The 16,509-nt window shown below is 41.2% G+C and overlaps 1 protein-coding gene across 3 annotated transcripts in view; it reads left to right on the top strand.

Moving 5' to 3' along the window:
- Window positions 1–2,598: 2,598 nt before the first annotated feature.
- LOC133474223 (protein unc-13 homolog C) overlaps window positions 2,599–16,509 on the top strand; it is a 188,892-nt gene continuing 174,981 nt past the window's right edge. For all 3 annotated transcript variants that reach the window (XM_061765689.1, XM_061765688.1, XM_061765687.1), the window contains exon 1: window positions 2,599–3,049. The gene's annotated coding sequence lies outside the window, so the exon portion shown is untranslated. The remainder of the gene's footprint in view (window positions 3,050–16,509) is intronic.

Below are 16,509 nucleotides of genomic sequence, written 5' to 3'. Positions count from 1 at the left end.
AATGGAGTTATGGAGAGTCTTCGCTGCATGTTTTTACTTTGCTGAGTGGATATTAAAAATCTGAGACCATGGTCCTCAGTCGGAAAATGGTGGAGTGCCCTCTCCAGGTCGGGAATGAAATCCTGCCCCAAGTGGAGGAGTTCAAGTATCTTGTTGTCTTGCTCACGAGTGAGGGAAGAATGGAACTGGAGATCGACAGGCGGATCAGTGCAGCGTCTGCAGTGATGCGGACTTTGTTTCGGTCCTTTGTGGTGAAGAAGGAGTTAAGCCGAAAAACGAAGCTCTCAATTTACCGGTCATTCTACGTTCCTACCCTCACCTATGGGCACGAGCTGTGGGTCGTGACCGAAAGAACAAGATCCCGGATACAAGCGGCCGAAATGAGTTTCCTCCGCAGAGTGTCTGGACTCTCCCTTAGAGATAGGGTGAAAAGTTCGGTCATCCGGGAGGGGCCCAGAGTAGTGCCGCCGCTGCTCCTCCGCATTGAGAGGAGCCGGATGAGGTGGCTGGGGCATCTGATTGGGATGTCTCCTGGACGTCTCCCTGGTGAGGTGTTCCGGGCACGTCCCACCGGGAGGAGACCCCGGGGAAGACCCTGGACACGCTGGAGAGACTATGTCCCGGGCTGGCCTGGGAACGCCTCGGGTTCCCCCCGGAAGAGTTGGTTGAAGTGGCTCGGGAGAGGGAAGTCTGGTCTTCCCTGCTAAAGCTACTGCCCCCACGACCCGACCTCGGATAAGCGGAAGAAAATGGATGGATGGATGGATTATATATTGTGGTATATTTCAGGTTTAAAATAATAATAGGCAATAATCAAGTTTTTCGCTATTCGCGGAAGGGCTCAGTCATATCTTAGGAAGCCCTATCCTCTGTAATTAGTGGGGGTTTAATGTATCGCTGACAAAAGCTGAGTCTCCTCCCTGAAACCGGATGTCTGACATATTACCAAGATTGACCAGTGAGAGGCAGCATTGTGCTACAGGGCATCCGGACCATAGATATAAACAACGGGTAGATAGGACACGCCCCTTTGAGCTGCATCCATACGGTGATGCTAAGATATGGGGGCAAGACCTCGGTACATTCCATGTTTGTGGACGGCGTGAAAACCAAAACAACAAGGAGGCCTGCATATTGTGCAGCATGCGGTTGCACACAACGCCGTACAATCACAACAAGGGGGAACAACCTTTCATGGGTAAGAATTCTTTCGGCTCTTTTTCAAATCTTCCTTATTAATAGCACATGCTTTGACGTTTACAAAAAAGTTAACGTTGCAAGTCACAATCGCAGTGTGTGTGGCTCTGCCAAACATTGTGTTGACCACACACACAAGGATTTGTATAAAAATCACAACTACTGAACAGGTTCAACATTTACGATTGTCGGCTAGACCATTTCCTTCCCCAAAATCACTCTTAACACCTTCCACAACACCAGATAATGGCTCTGGATAAACCTTTTGAGACATCCGACAACTTGGCATTTGCTGACTTTGATTGCAAGGGAGGGAAAATACTTAAATTTTGGCCCGATTTTCAGTGTGTGTGTACCCCGCTTAAGGAGGATCAAGGCAAATGGTTTAATTGTCTCTCCACTTTGTCCGATCAGTATTTTTACAAGTGTATCAGTTCTAGCAATACAATTATTATTGTGAAATTCTATATTTACACCATGACGCTGGGTTTTATTTAATACACCAGATTGAGTCCATGACTAACGTGCAAGGCGAATGAGCAATTAATGTTGACGTAATGAGAATAGTGCAAGTGTGTGTATGCTCTGGGTGAGTGCATGTCAACATGGGATCAGTCTTCTGGACTCTCGGTTGATTTCCACCATAAACTTAGTGGTGGGAAACGAATTGTAACATATCGAAACATTTTGTTGATGATAATGCAAAAAAAACAAAAACATCCATTTTCTACCACTTCGTACACCACTTAGTACACTTAAATAATGGCGTTGGCAAGACAACTAGGAAGTAAAAAAAAAAAAGGAATAATCAGAATTTTGTCATTTGAACGATGCAGTATCAATATAAATGGTTGTATTGGCTGTTTTGATATGAAATGCTGCCAGGACAAAGAACAGCAATAATCACATGTAAATGTTCGGAACTGTTATCTTGTTACCTTTTTTAATTTTATCGATGAATATGTACGGCCTTTAAGTGTTTTTCATACACATATGTACTGTAATTATGAGTGACAAAGTTTCTTGGTGTGACTTATGTACAAATGCACAAAATCGGGTTACGTTGGTGTCACAGCAACAGAACTCCGTCATAGACCGATGAACCCATATAATATCATCAATATATTATTTTCTTGTAGCCCTGACAAAGCAATATGATATATTATCAGCTACAAGTACTGTATTGTCTGTTATTTCACCGTTCTGGCCTTTGCACGGGCATAGGCAGACTTGCCACTGTATGTGTGCGCCTTTTGCACACCTCAGTTTGTGCTGAAAGAAGGGGTGGCGAGAGAGCGTAAGAGAGAAAGGGGGAGGATGGTGAGGGAGTGAGTTTCGTGCAAGGGAGGGGACAGACATTCTCCAAGCAGGGGAGCAGAGCCTCAGTCTGGGCAGCAAGGAGGAGAAGCAGCGACAGCATCATCAGCAGCAGCATCGCTGTCTGCCTCCCCCAGTTACTACCATCACTACCACTACTACCAGCACCAGTCTGCATCCAGCTTTCAGACTATACACACCCTAAGCGAACAAAAGAGAAGGTTGGAGGGATTTTTTGGGGGGGTTTTTTGGCAAGGGGTCAGAAACTGAAGCATGGAGGAGGAGAGGCGTGGAGGTGCGGCTGCAAGATGCGTGCTGTCTGACGGGCGCCCAGCGACCATGATGCCGCTGCTGTGAGAGCCTCCCGTGAGCAGGCAGCTGCGCACCCAGCCGCCCTCTTCCCCTCCCTCCCCTCTCCCCTCCTTTCCTGTCCTCTCCTCTCGCCAGGATTGCCGATCAGCACTCACTTGAACGCGGCGACTCAGAACCACCACCACCACCACTGGCGTCCTGCACTGGAGCTTGACACAAACAGGTATTTTTTTTTTCAGCACGTGTGTGTGTGTGTGTGTCTTATCCATGCATGCGAATGAATGGACTTCATCCCTTTTCTTGTTACCACCACCATCCATCCATGACATGCCACTTGACCGGAATGCGGCGGGATCATGTAAATTGCATACATTTTATTTCAAGAAAAAAAAAAAAAAAAACATGCCTTCCCTCCTCTCCTTTGCGGACATGATGACATGCGCTTCTCCTCCTCCAAGGACAAAAAAAAGAAGACGGTCATGTTTTTGGGTTAGATTTAGGAGGGAAATGCTCGTTTTAAAATTCAGGCAATATGATCTGAAGATGCTCCCCCCCCCCTCCATCACATTGGTGTGCTCCTCTCCCTCTCTCTCTATGTCTCCCTCTGTCGCTCCATTGGGGTGGTACGGAAAGCAATCATGCACATGTGTGTGCATGCATGTGGGAGATGCGACGCACACGCCCACATTAATCCACAGTCTGCCGTAATCTGCGATCATGTGCTCTTGGAGACATGACGTAGCACACATGCATACACAGTATATACGATGTGTTGTTTTCCTCCCCCGATCCTAAAACAGTGAATGACCCCGATTTGGCCATTGGGAGAAATGGGTTAGCATGCGTAAAAGAGAGTGGCACACACATTGCAAGGCTGGGACAAATTAAGTGTTTGAGAGTGCTCTGCTGATCAGATGCCCCTCAGGGGAAATGGAGGAAATGGGTCCCTGGATATTAGTGATGATGGCCTTGGGCATGCTCAAGGGAGTAGGTGTGGCTGAGGTGGCTCCGCTCCTTGTTGGATTTCCTCTGGAGTTTTCTAAACAACAGGTATACTAGGACCACAGTAATTGTTCACGCACACTTTTTAATGCAAGCTACTCATTCTTTTGGGACTGGTTGAACTTAAATATATATACATATATATATATATATATACATATATATATATATATACATATATATATATATATATATATATATATATATACATATATATATAGATAGATATTTTTGGGGAATAAGTAAATGGTATGAGTCTTGTAGAATTGTATAGTACTTGTATAGTTCCAGATCTGCCTTCACTACATCTTACATTATAAAGTCTTTATAATAAATTAAAAAAATAATAATAAAAAAAAAGGACGACTATAGTTTATTAGAAAACTTATATTTGTGATCCAGGAAAGTCAATGATAGATATTGAAGGACAGATTTTTGCCATTTTTCCCAAAAATTCCCAGGTCTCTCAAAGGCGACAGGGGTGGCTTTACGCAGTCTCGACATGGAGTGGTTTAAAAAAAAAAAATAATAATTAAAAAAAATGTATTTAAATCGCCTGCTCTGGAGGAAGTCTCAGAGTCTTCAGAAGTCACCAATAACACCACAAAAAGTCACTAGATTTGCTGCTCGTAGTGTTTTTAAGAAGAAGAAAAAAACGTTGCTTGAGGGGTAAGAAAATTTGCCTAGTTGGCAACACTGAGTAGGCTCGCTTCGTCACATGCCCTATCTCCGCCTCATCACATCAATGGAACAAAAGCCGTGATCTGTATTTGCTTGAGACAGAACCGTCAACCTTGCCCCACTTCACTTCTCGGTGTTCAGACACGATCACGAGCTTTGAGTTACGTCACAGATACAACATGTAACCGAATGGTTACTTTGTCATCGTATATCACACATCTTTTTGTATGTTGCTATGTACGTAAAGTTGACAGTTTTTTTCTGTGCATCCAACAACACTGCAGCTCTGCTTAGCTTTGGGATTTGACTCTCCGGCACTTGTGGTAAAAGAGATCTTCGGCCTAGTAGGTGCCAAGTCATAGGTGGAGAAACTCTGTGTGGGGTGGTAATATCTACTGTAATTCTGCTGGGCCAAAATCTGAATGGCTTAGTTCAAAACACATTTCCTTTCACACTTGATGGGCGGGCAAGCATATCTATATATATCCATCCATCCATTTTCTGTACCGTTTTTCCTCATATATATATATATATATATATATATATATAACCAATCTGTTGACTTCATACCGGTTGATCTCCATGATGTTTGAGGCAGAAATTTTTCTGAAAATGTTGACTGCATACCAAATTGTACGTGGACATTGAACTTTCAGGATTCCATTGTAAATACGAGTATGAACAAACTGTATAGTTCTAGCACCACTGACGTAGCTCGTCATTCACTGACTAAGAAATATAAGCTAAGACAAACAAGATTGTAAAGTCTGAATGAAGAAATTAATTATATTGTATGGGCAAATAAACTCAACAATATACTGTACACAGGTATTGAAGACATCTAAGTTTCAGATAGTGTTTTCTTGTATCGAGATGGACATTTGACTACATGCTTAACTTCGGGGTAAATAATTTATTTGTTTTAATATTTTGGATATGATGGGAGAATCTCTCTCTAAATGAACTCTTGTTTCTCATGCCAGTGTCATATTGTGCAGAATAAACAAGCCTATAACAGCTGCTCATGTCTAATTGAGCTCAACATATTAACTTCTCCTCATATTTTATAGTTGGGTCTCTGGAGTGCCTGCCCACTTATGCAGTGTGAAATTAGGCAGCCAGGTAAATATTTTGTTGCCTGCCTGTTTATGTGGGAAAGATGTAGGTACTGTAAGATCATTTTCTAGGTATTGTGGCTGAGAATAAATGATCTTTGCATTTGCAGCTGGTCTGCAGGATACGGCGGTCAAACTGATAAAATGCAAATGAGGCGCGAAAGGTGATACAGTCATCCGTCATCCCTTCCGCCTAATTCCTGCGTCATCACAGCCTAACGGGGCAATGCAGGCGATACCTCTCGGGTATTATCGAGTCATTTGTGTGGCAATGCTAGCTTGGGTAAGAGGCTGAATGCTTCATTTGTCAATGCCTAACATGCACGTCAGGATGTTGGCTCTGTGGAGCCCTGCGAGGCACCACACTAATTGATAATCAGCACTCATTTAAGACGACCGCTCTTTTACTGTGATTTGTTCAGACAGCAAGTAGGCATATATAGTGCTTTATATTCCAGAACTGAAACATTTGATACTGTATTCTCATGAAGTGGCCAGGGTGTGTTTATTTATTCAACTGTAGATGGGGTGGTGGGTGTATTGTGTAGAACTAATATAGTGTACTCAATAGGGACATGGCTGAAGCCTATCCCAGATGACGAAGCCAAAGTACCTGGCGAAAACCCACCCAAGCATGGGGACAATTTACTGACTTCACACAAAGGCCGTAGCCAAGATTCAAACCCCACAGCCGCAAAAGTGTGAAACAGACATGCTAACCACTAAAATAGCGGGCTGCAGAGGTGTAGTTGAGTATAATTTACTTTCATGCTGCTAGGGGTTGTACAGATTGTTCAAATTAACTACTACTCAAGCCACTTGTTGAAACAATAAAAAAAATAAGTAGTCCAGCACCTTAAGTGATTTAAATAGTCTTCAATTTCTAAATGCACCGCTTTGTTAAGTGAGGGAGAAACGGGGAAGGGTTTAAAAAACAAAAAAAATGAAAAAAAGCCAGACTCGAGCAATATTTTGAATCCAACTTTTCTGTCAAAGTGGTTCGTTTTACGTGGCGGCAAAAAGGTGGAGGACTCAAGTGCAGGGAAGTAGGGAGGCAAGAGAGGAGTGCAGAAAACTCAAAAGGGATTTCATTTAAAATACAAAGGTAAACAAGGACCATAGAGGCAAATGTGAATAATTAAAGTTCAATTTAAAAACATTAATTTCAACAAAAGAGCTTCAGACCAACAAACAAACACTGGGAATAACTCACCACAAAAGGAAATAAGACATGCCTAGGGAACCAACTGACAACGACAAACGATGTATGACATTTGACAATGAACCAACAAGGACTAAAAGCAACCAGAGAACTAAATACAAGCAAACTGACAAGACAACGAGGAACACCTGGACAAGACATGAGTGGCTGGAGGGAGCTGATTGGTTGACACAATGTCGAGGGCTGACGAGAACAGGTGGAGACAATAACCAAACGAGTACACAAGAAACGAACGAAATGGGACACAGGAAAACATGAAACAAAACTAAATGACATTTTTGGCTATCACACTATCAAAGTGGAAGGAGAGCAGAGAATGATTCCACAGCACACAAAGACGTCTGTGAGTCTTTACAAACACTGCAAATGCCCACCATGCAGAACCTGCTGCTATCTGCTGGGCTCAGACTGGTTTCCCCGTTTGGCGACGTTGTGCAAACGTTACCTGTCAGTCCCAGTGGCGAGCACACTGAGCAAGAGGATATTTTTGCTGGTTGGGAATACCATCATGCAAGATGAGCCTCCACCCGGCAGGCATCGATGCTCTTGTGTTCTAACGTGTATGATCAGTGCAAATACACCTATTTCCAAAAGTATTCGCTCACCTGCCTTGACTCAGATATGAATTTAAGTGACATCCCATTCTTAATCCATAGGGTTTAATATGACATCAGTACACCCTCTGCAATTATAACTTCTGCAAAGGCTTTCAAAAAGGTTTAGGAGTGTGCTTATGGGCATTTATCACAATTTTTCCAGAAGCGTATTTGTGAGGTCACACACTGATGTTGGACGAAACATGTTCTATAGGGTTGAGCTCAGGATTGTGCAGGTCAGTCGAGTTCATCCACATCAAACTATGTCATCCATTTCTTTATGAACCTTGATTTGTGCACTGATGCACAGTAATGTTGGAACAGGAAGGGGCCATCTTCAAACTGTTCCCACAGAGTTTAAAATGTCCAAAATGTTAGCCCCTGAGCTCCAGTGACAGAATCTCTGAATCCTTCAGCATACCAAGAGATTTTGGACAAATAGTTTAGAGATTACCCCTTCCTGTTCCAACATGTCTGTGCACCACTGCACAAAGCAAGGTCTATCAAGACATGGATGAGAGAATTTGCTAATGAACTTGCCTGGCATGTAGAGTCCTGCCCTCACGCGATAGAACACCTTTGGGTTGATTTCAAGTGGACAGTGAGCCAGGCTGTCTCATCCAACATCAGTGTGTGACCTCAAAAATATGCTCCTGGAAGAATGGGAAAATTCCCATAAACTCACTCCTTGACCTAGTTGAAAATTTTACCACCAGAGTTAGGGGAGGGTAGACCAACATATAATAAAACCATATGGATTTAGAATGGGATAGCACTTAAAATCATCTGTGAATCAATACTTTTGGCAATATAGTGTATGTACTGTTGGTATGTCCATTGTTGGTGAATATAGATTATTGCAAAGCATGCACCCCTTTTGATTTTTGTTTATCATCATAGTAGTTTATTATAGTATTGTACTGAAAAAATATAAAGGACATAACCATTTCATCACATTACTGGTGACTTGGTAAAAAAATGCAAATACATTGTTCAACCCCTACAAGCTACTATGCTAATTCCAATGCGTGACAAAGACATGGTTAGAAGCTAAAGACGTCAAGTTCAATGAGCTCTAAGAACACAGTCACTTCATCTTCACCGCTATGAGTCTTCCTCTTCAACGTGGACCAGTTGATCATCCATCATAGCTACAAAGCGATCATGTCATGCGACATTTGCTTTGTTCAGTGTGCGAGAAAAGGCAAGCAGGACAACTTAAGGCTGCTTCATCATGATGACACGCCTGCTCGCAATGCCCTGAGCACTTGACAGATCCTGGGCAAAAAGAACATCGTAGTGCCGGAGCAACCTCTCTACTCACCTGACCTGGCTACCTATTTTTTCCCCCCTCTTTCCCACGCTCAAGAAGGGGTCATCAAAGGGACCTGTTTCGAAGATGTGGACAAGATTCAGACAGCTGTGATGACGGCGCTCCAGTAGATCCTGGAAGAATCCTTCCAGGAGTGCATGAAGGTGTGCCAGGGAAGGCTGACAAAGTGTGCTAGTCTCTAGGGGGATTACTTTGAAGGGAAAAACTTTTGTAGTTTGGATTTGAAAGACAATGTTTCATAACGCCAGTCCATGAACATTTCTGACACCCCTTGTATAAACAGTATGTTTTGTTTGACAACTGGACTTGAACTACGTCACACACAAAGTTTCTCTGTTGAAAGCATCCACCCATCGTGACGGAAGTCATTGACGACACAGCAAGCTACTCCTGCCACTTTTACCTTCACTTTGTGAATTTTAATTCACCACATTTCACTCATTATTTCTCCCAATCTTACTTTTGCTCCCGTATCCTCCCTTTTCTGCTCATTACATTGTGTTATTCAAGTGTGCAGATCATATTCAATTATTGCAGGAAACCACTCGAAAGGAACTCGCTCATTTTAGATTGAAAGATTAAACATTAAAAAAAAGACACTTTTCCATTTCCAATTAAGTGGTTCATCTCACAAAAATATAATGATAGTTTCCTGATTATATTATCAAAATGGCTGTGGATAATCAGTCAATTATTCATGACATTTATTCTAACAGACTTTAAAGACGATATACAGTATAATGGTAAATTGACTTTTTAATGAGTTATACACAAACAGTTTGGTGTCTTGAGTGCCTGCCCACCCATCAATTGTGAAATTAAACAACCAACTAAATCCTGAGTTATCTATGTCTGTAAATGTGTCAGTGAGCAAGTTGTAAATTACTTCAGCCCCACTGAGTATTGTTGGATGCACAGATTAGTGTTAGCTGGGTTCATATAAGCAGCACTTGATTGCTCGGTGAATTTGTCAACACGGTGGCGGTGAGGGTGTCCAGTGTACCCCTGCCAATTTGGTGATTCACAATTTTAAAAAATGACCTACTCGGGAATCCTTCTGTACAACCTAACAACTATTCACTGAAAAAATCACCTATTTGTGCCTTTCTTAAGATTGGAAGATGCCACCCATGTTGGTGGAGGGGTAGCTGGTGTGAGCCACCAGCTGATAGCCAACCAGTTTGACAGCGAACATTAGCGTGATGGAAGATTCCAGTACACGTGTGACAAGAGTACAGTGTTGGCCCACCTATTCACATTGCGCAAGTTGTGAATTCACGAATTCACACCTATCTGTAGTCATTTGTTGGAAAACCACCTGTTAGTTGTTTTGTGCTTTTTCTGAGGTTCCCCATGATGCCACAAGATGGTGCCAAGGAACTATGTAAAGGTGTGGGGAGGAGCTAAATTTGGGCTAGGAGGTGGAAGAAGTTACGAGGGACGTGTACATGTGCACTTCATTGGCATTTTTTCTTCATCAAATCTTCTGTAAGCCATTTGTTTTTAAGAGCAATGTTGAGCTTGAAACAATATCAAACTGTTTTGGGGATCACAGTTTGTTTTATATTTACTACTAGACTTATTCATTGAGTCAATTACAAACATTTTTAGAGGGGTATCAATTACGCACGGTTTTCTGCTGTTCGCGGCAGGGCTCATTCTTGAGGATTACTGTATCTGTACTGTAAAAAAAAAAAATAATAATAATAATATGGCAAAGAGGAAAGTATTGGTATTTGTATGGGTTGCAAAGTGGCAACATACAGGCCAGCGTCCCTGCACTTCAGGTGCATTTTTTTTCTAAATGATGTTGAGCAATTTATTTTTAAAGGTAAAGATGTAACTAGAGTTTGAAATGACAAAGTGCTTTGCAATCATAGTTTGATGTAACGTTAGGGTTTGAACTATTGATATAGGTAATTTTAAACATTTCTTTTTTGGGAGTGTCACTTACAAATGTTCGCTATTCGCGTTGGGGCTTGGTCCCTCCTCCACAAATAGCAATGGTTCATTGTACTGTATTTGTGTTTGGTGATGTGCGCATGTGCCACATACTGTACTCACTGAACTGCTGCCTCCACAAGTTCAAATGCTTTTAACTACACACTCTGGGCCCAGCTATCGTAAGGCCAAGCAAGAAGCCAGCACGTAAAATGTGCTAGAATTCTTGATCCTTGGCGTATTTTAATGAAACCATGTCACATTATTAAAACACCTGCGGACTGTTTTAAATTGTGGGGGGGAAAATACATATACCGATATATTACAACACGTCTCTTTTAAGACAACAGCTTGCATCATTATTTTAAACAATCATGGTAGTTTTTATTTACTAATTTCAAATTCCGGGTGTATGAAGAGCCCACATTACAGCACCGTGTAATTCATTGCGTCTTTCCCCTTCAATCCATCAGCTGGGGATTTTAATACTGAATTAACAGTATTGACTTACTTTTTAGGCACCTGGGGGAGGCGAAATGATGGCACTGAAGCGCTATTATCTTTGGAGTGAGCAAATGCGTTTTGACTCGCTTTTTTTTGAACAAAACAAGAGCGTGTGAAACAGCCAGCTGGGCGTATTTGTGTCTAAACAGGAAACACTACTGAGGGTGGTGTCAACAACACTCACAGACAAGAGGCTGTTGGGAGGATAATTGGTAATCAACCTATGCCCTTCGGATATGAAAATGTGTTTGCATGCCGTGAGCTGGTCAGGTGATTGGTGTTTTAGAGGAATTTTTTTATTGGATTACGGTGAATGAGGTTGCAAGGCACAACAGTAAAGTTGCAGCTGGGCAGTTAAACGGTTAGCCAAAGCTGGCAATAAAGCTCTGTAAGGTTGATGTGGAAATAAAGTATAGTGTGATAATTAGTTAATGGAGGTTTGTTACTAGGGGTGATGTTTATAGAAATGCTCCATCCGAGATGCCTAACAATTACTCGTTAGACAAGTCGATAAATTTGTTTTACACTGGAGTGCAAAGCATATCATCATAAATAGTGCTATAGTAGGTTTCCAGTGTTGTTCCTCAAGGATCTGTACTAATATGGCCAACAAGGCCAATTATTGAACCCCAATGTAAATTGCCATTACTCAGACCTGAAAATCCATTATATATGTATCATCAATCATCAGCTCCAAACCTTACGCTCATTATTCAAGGTTCTCGGCACGTGGTCTACGAAAAAAAAGTAACAATCATCTGCTTCAATCTTGACAGTGCTGTCAAAGGATCTGTAATTAGCAGAAAATTAAAAACACAAGGTCATAAAACATGCTTTCATTGGCATCCACCATGCATTCATTGGATGGACCTATTTGGACTTCAGACTAGACAATACTGATATCCGATGCTGGTGTATCAATACTGTACCTTGCAATAATCAACATTTTGCCTCATCGACACATGGAATACAGTCCCTAAATATGTGACAATTTACAATTAAAGCCATTGTCAGCTAAAAATGTTCAACAAGGAAAAATGAAAATAATCCACTGTTTAAGAACATTCTTCAAATGTGTTTATTAATTTCGAAAGAGAAAAATATCAACATTGTCCTAAATGATATTTATTTTAGCACAATCCTCACAACATTTAATCACAGTGGACAATAACCCAGAAATCAAAATTCACTGGATTTGTGAGCAAACCACACGCCAAAGTGCTTTTACCAGATCCTTCTGGTAATGTTTGTCTGTGGCTGGTCAATTTGTACACTATTTTGACATTTTGGCAAAAGACTCTACTTGCACAAAGCATGAAATGTCCGCTTTCACTATAACCATCATAACTCACTCAGACTGTCAATATTCTGCACACAACTTGTATGAATGGAGATTTCCTTATCATATGATATGCTTCCCAATTTAACTTGGAAAAATAAAATTGCATTATGAATAGTCTACAATTTTTATACTTGAGCTGCAAAACGTGCGTGTGTGAGCTTTACTCAGCGTAACCATAAAGTAACTTGCTAAAATTTTACAGTTGCATAGACATAAGCAATGAGGTCCTGTTCTTGTCAGACCCTGTCAGGTGATGAATTATCATTAGTCTACAGTGCGTCCCACACCTGCATATATATATATATATATATATATATATATATATATATATATATGCCTGTGTTGACTTCAGCTATGAGTTTTTTTTATTTTTTATTATGCGGGGCCAATCCAAATTTGGCCACGTACCTCGTTTTGTCTCATCCACATGTAAATGCCTGTACGAGCACGGAGTCTGGAAACTTGGCCTTGAACACGTCCTCTATTCCCTCATGTGATCTGCACGAATGATGGCTAGTCACCATCCTCAGCACCCAGATCACTTCTGCTCTAAGTGTTGGCATAGCGCCACAAGCTGTGCGAATGTCAGATGATGACGATGGATTGATTTCCCACCATCACATCCTTGCTAGCGGTGGGTAGAGTGGAGCAGAAACAAGCAATCGGAGTCCTTGTGCCTCCTGCTCTGCAAATGCGAATCCACCGCTTTTGATTCCCATTGTCCCGAGTTTGAAATTCCTTTCGGCACATAATGCAGTTGCCTTCGTAAATATTTCCGTGAACCGGCCTTAACCACCACCAGTAGTTTGTGTTTTCAAGCCGCTTGTCATTAAATCGGCATTTTCCCCATTTCGTGCAACCAAGCAAGCCAATTTGGCTAGCAAGAATGCAGCAGACTCATTGCGTCACATGATCTAAATGGCGGGGCGGGATGGGATTTGGCGAGCTAGCGTTTATTCTGTGTTTACCAGGTATTTGTGACTGAAGCACATTTAAGACATATCTGACTTTTTAAGGCCTTTTATTTGAAAAAAATATATATTTAAGACTTTTTAAGGACCCGTGGTCACCCTGTAATTCACCCCAAAGATAAAATAACACAAGATTGAAGACTGTACCGACATAGGACGTCAAGACAGGTCAAGACTGTTGATTTATATAGCCTAGAGGTGTTTTACATACAAATATTAACTGTAATGGTGGCTGTACTGCTGCGTTAGCATTTGTTAATGATTGACTATGGCGTGTTCTGATGTACAAATTCAGGTTACGCTGTCACTGTGGAAACAGAACTCCATTATAAATTGAGGACCCCCTGTACTTTTTTTCCCCTCCCACCCAAGAGTGCTTATCATGGTTCTGTGCCAACAACCCAAGCCTTAGACCATATAACATGAATTATATTCAACTGAAAGTCAGAGCAGCAGCAGTAAATTAGTAAGTTTAAAATTCTAAATTGTGAGTCTTACTTTGCTTTCGTCTTTTTACCAATAAACAGCCCCGAGGAAATACTTCGTAAATGGAGTTAAAGCCCCGCCGTCAAAATCTCGAGGTGCTTCTGATGTGGCTGGCTGATAAAAAAAAATATGACTATTGGCGTTGAAGTTGGAGAGCTATAAAGACAGTTATATATCTCCAGGCCTCTCTGGATTAATACAACGATAATGAAGTTAAAAAAAAACAGACATTCTGATCCAATAAAAAGAAAAGAAAAGAACAGAGTATGGGCGACGTCAATCAAGTGCTGTCTGTGCCCACACTGTCTCCAAAGGAGGTCAGTCAGTAGAAGTTGTGTAGGTGGGCTATGACTGCAGGGCTAGTGATGTTTAAAATTGAAAAAGCAGTCCACGGGGGATGATGTTAATGGGTTAACTTGACATGGGCCAACTAGAAAGGTGTCCCGCACAATCCTGATTTACCAAATCCGACAGCAGTATTATGTCATTTCTTGGTCTGTGTGGCAATGTCAGGACTTATCATATCTTTATTTTCATGTAAGGTGTATAGAAGTTGTGTTATGTTTTTTTATTGCTGGAAACTAGCCTTCGATAAACATCATAGACAACATACCAATAGATTGCTGCTCTAGTTTCTAGCCATACATTTTCTATAGCACTTGTCATGCTTGACTTTGAGAGGGAGGCGGAGTACACCCTGGAGTGGTCACTTGCAAGCTATTTTTGTATTGCTAATTTCATGCTATTGATTAAAATATTTTAGAAATACAGTGGAAATTCCAAACTCCAATGCCCAGATGACGTTTTTTGGAGAAATAGTAATTTCTGCTACTTTAATTAATCCATTCATTCATTCAATACAGTATACTTGTTACTAGTTTACTGTTAACCTGCAAACTGATGTATTATGATGAATGATTGACATTTAGATTGAGATTCAGACATTTAGCTCATTGATCCAATGAACAGTGACCACTTTACAAAAAGCCACAAACTGGGCAAGTAGGTAGGACTCAAACAGAAACACAAGCCACAGTGAAATGGTAAAATACATGCTGATTAACAACACTTGGTGTTTGTGTGGTTAAATGTGCAGAAGATGACTATATGTATATGAATATATGTGATTGCAAAATAGAAAAAAAAGTCAGAAATACAGTGAAAACTAGAAAGTTTAATACTACAAAGATTGTTTTTTGACAAACCTATACTTTTCATTAATTTAAATGAGTCCTTTGAGAAATATTGAGTAAAATTTATACTGGTACCATGTAAACGCAGTTCAAACAACTTTTTTTTTTAACGAAATGTCGTCTCGTCGGTACGATGGAAACTGGTTAGAACGTCTCACAGTTCTGAGGACCGGGGTTCGATCCCCGGCCCCGCCTGTGTGGAGTTTGCATGTTCTCCCTGTGCCTGCGTGGGTTTTCTCCGGGCACTCCGGTTTGTTCCCACATCCCAAAAACATGCATATTAGGTTAATTGACAACTCTAAATTGCCCGTAGGTGTGAATATGAATGCGAATGGTTGTTTGTTTGTATGTACCCTGCAATTGGCTGGCAACCAGTTCAGGGTGTACCGAAGATAGCTGGGATAGGCTCCAGCACTCCCGCGACCCTTGTGAGGATAAGCGGTTCAGAAAATGGATGGATGGATGGATGGATGGAAATGTAGTCTAGTTCAGAGAGCATCAAATGATTCACACTCTAGTGTTTTGTTTTCTTTGACTTTTGTTCGCCTCAACATGAGCGTAAGAAGAGTGCATGGAAACATACACAGGAAATTACGTCAAGTAACAGGACTAAACTGAAGTTGTAAAATACCATGTGTTGTCACTGTTTTATCAAAGTTAAGGATTTTTTTTTTGTGACTGATCCATTTAACAATGGGTATTTTATATTTGTGTGACAATTAAGAATGTTAAAAACTGAGACCTTATTCGTCATTTAAGTTAAGAGTGTATATTTGATCATGTGTCTGGTCATTCATGGACCTAACACCTGTTGTAAATTTTGCCGTTCAGCTCCTTGTTAGAGAACAGCAAGTTGTACAAAAAGAACAATTGGACATATGCATTCAAAAGTTTAAAGACCACATATAGTTGATATGGTCTAATGGACTGTATATTGCAAGAACACATCAACCATAGATACTTAAACCAAAAGAACATGCTGATGTCCTTCTTCTCTATTACAGCCAAACCATGAGGCTGTGTTTCACAGCTCATTTGAGATGTGGAAGTCTTTGCGGGCATGAGACTGTTGTCACATCAACACTAAATCCCAGGACTAATGTGGAGCAGCTGTCAAAACCCCTGGATGACAAAGATTGCTCTTTTGACTCAATTGGCCAGTTTCTCTCATTGGTAAACAAATGTCTCTAGCATCGACTCCAGACTGTTTAAATTGTCAACACAGTGCCTTTGCAAGCGTACAGTCTGCTGCACCCGTGTATTATAAACACATGATTGATTTAAATACTAAGCCAAA

Source organism: Phyllopteryx taeniolatus, chromosome 2 (genome assembly GCF_024500385.1).
Source record: "Phyllopteryx taeniolatus isolate TA_2022b chromosome 2, UOR_Ptae_1.2, whole genome shotgun sequence".
Taxonomy (NCBI): Eukaryota; Metazoa; Chordata; class Actinopteri; order Syngnathiformes; family Syngnathidae; genus Phyllopteryx; species Phyllopteryx taeniolatus.
This window is presented reverse-complemented; position numbering and strand designations above follow the sequence as displayed.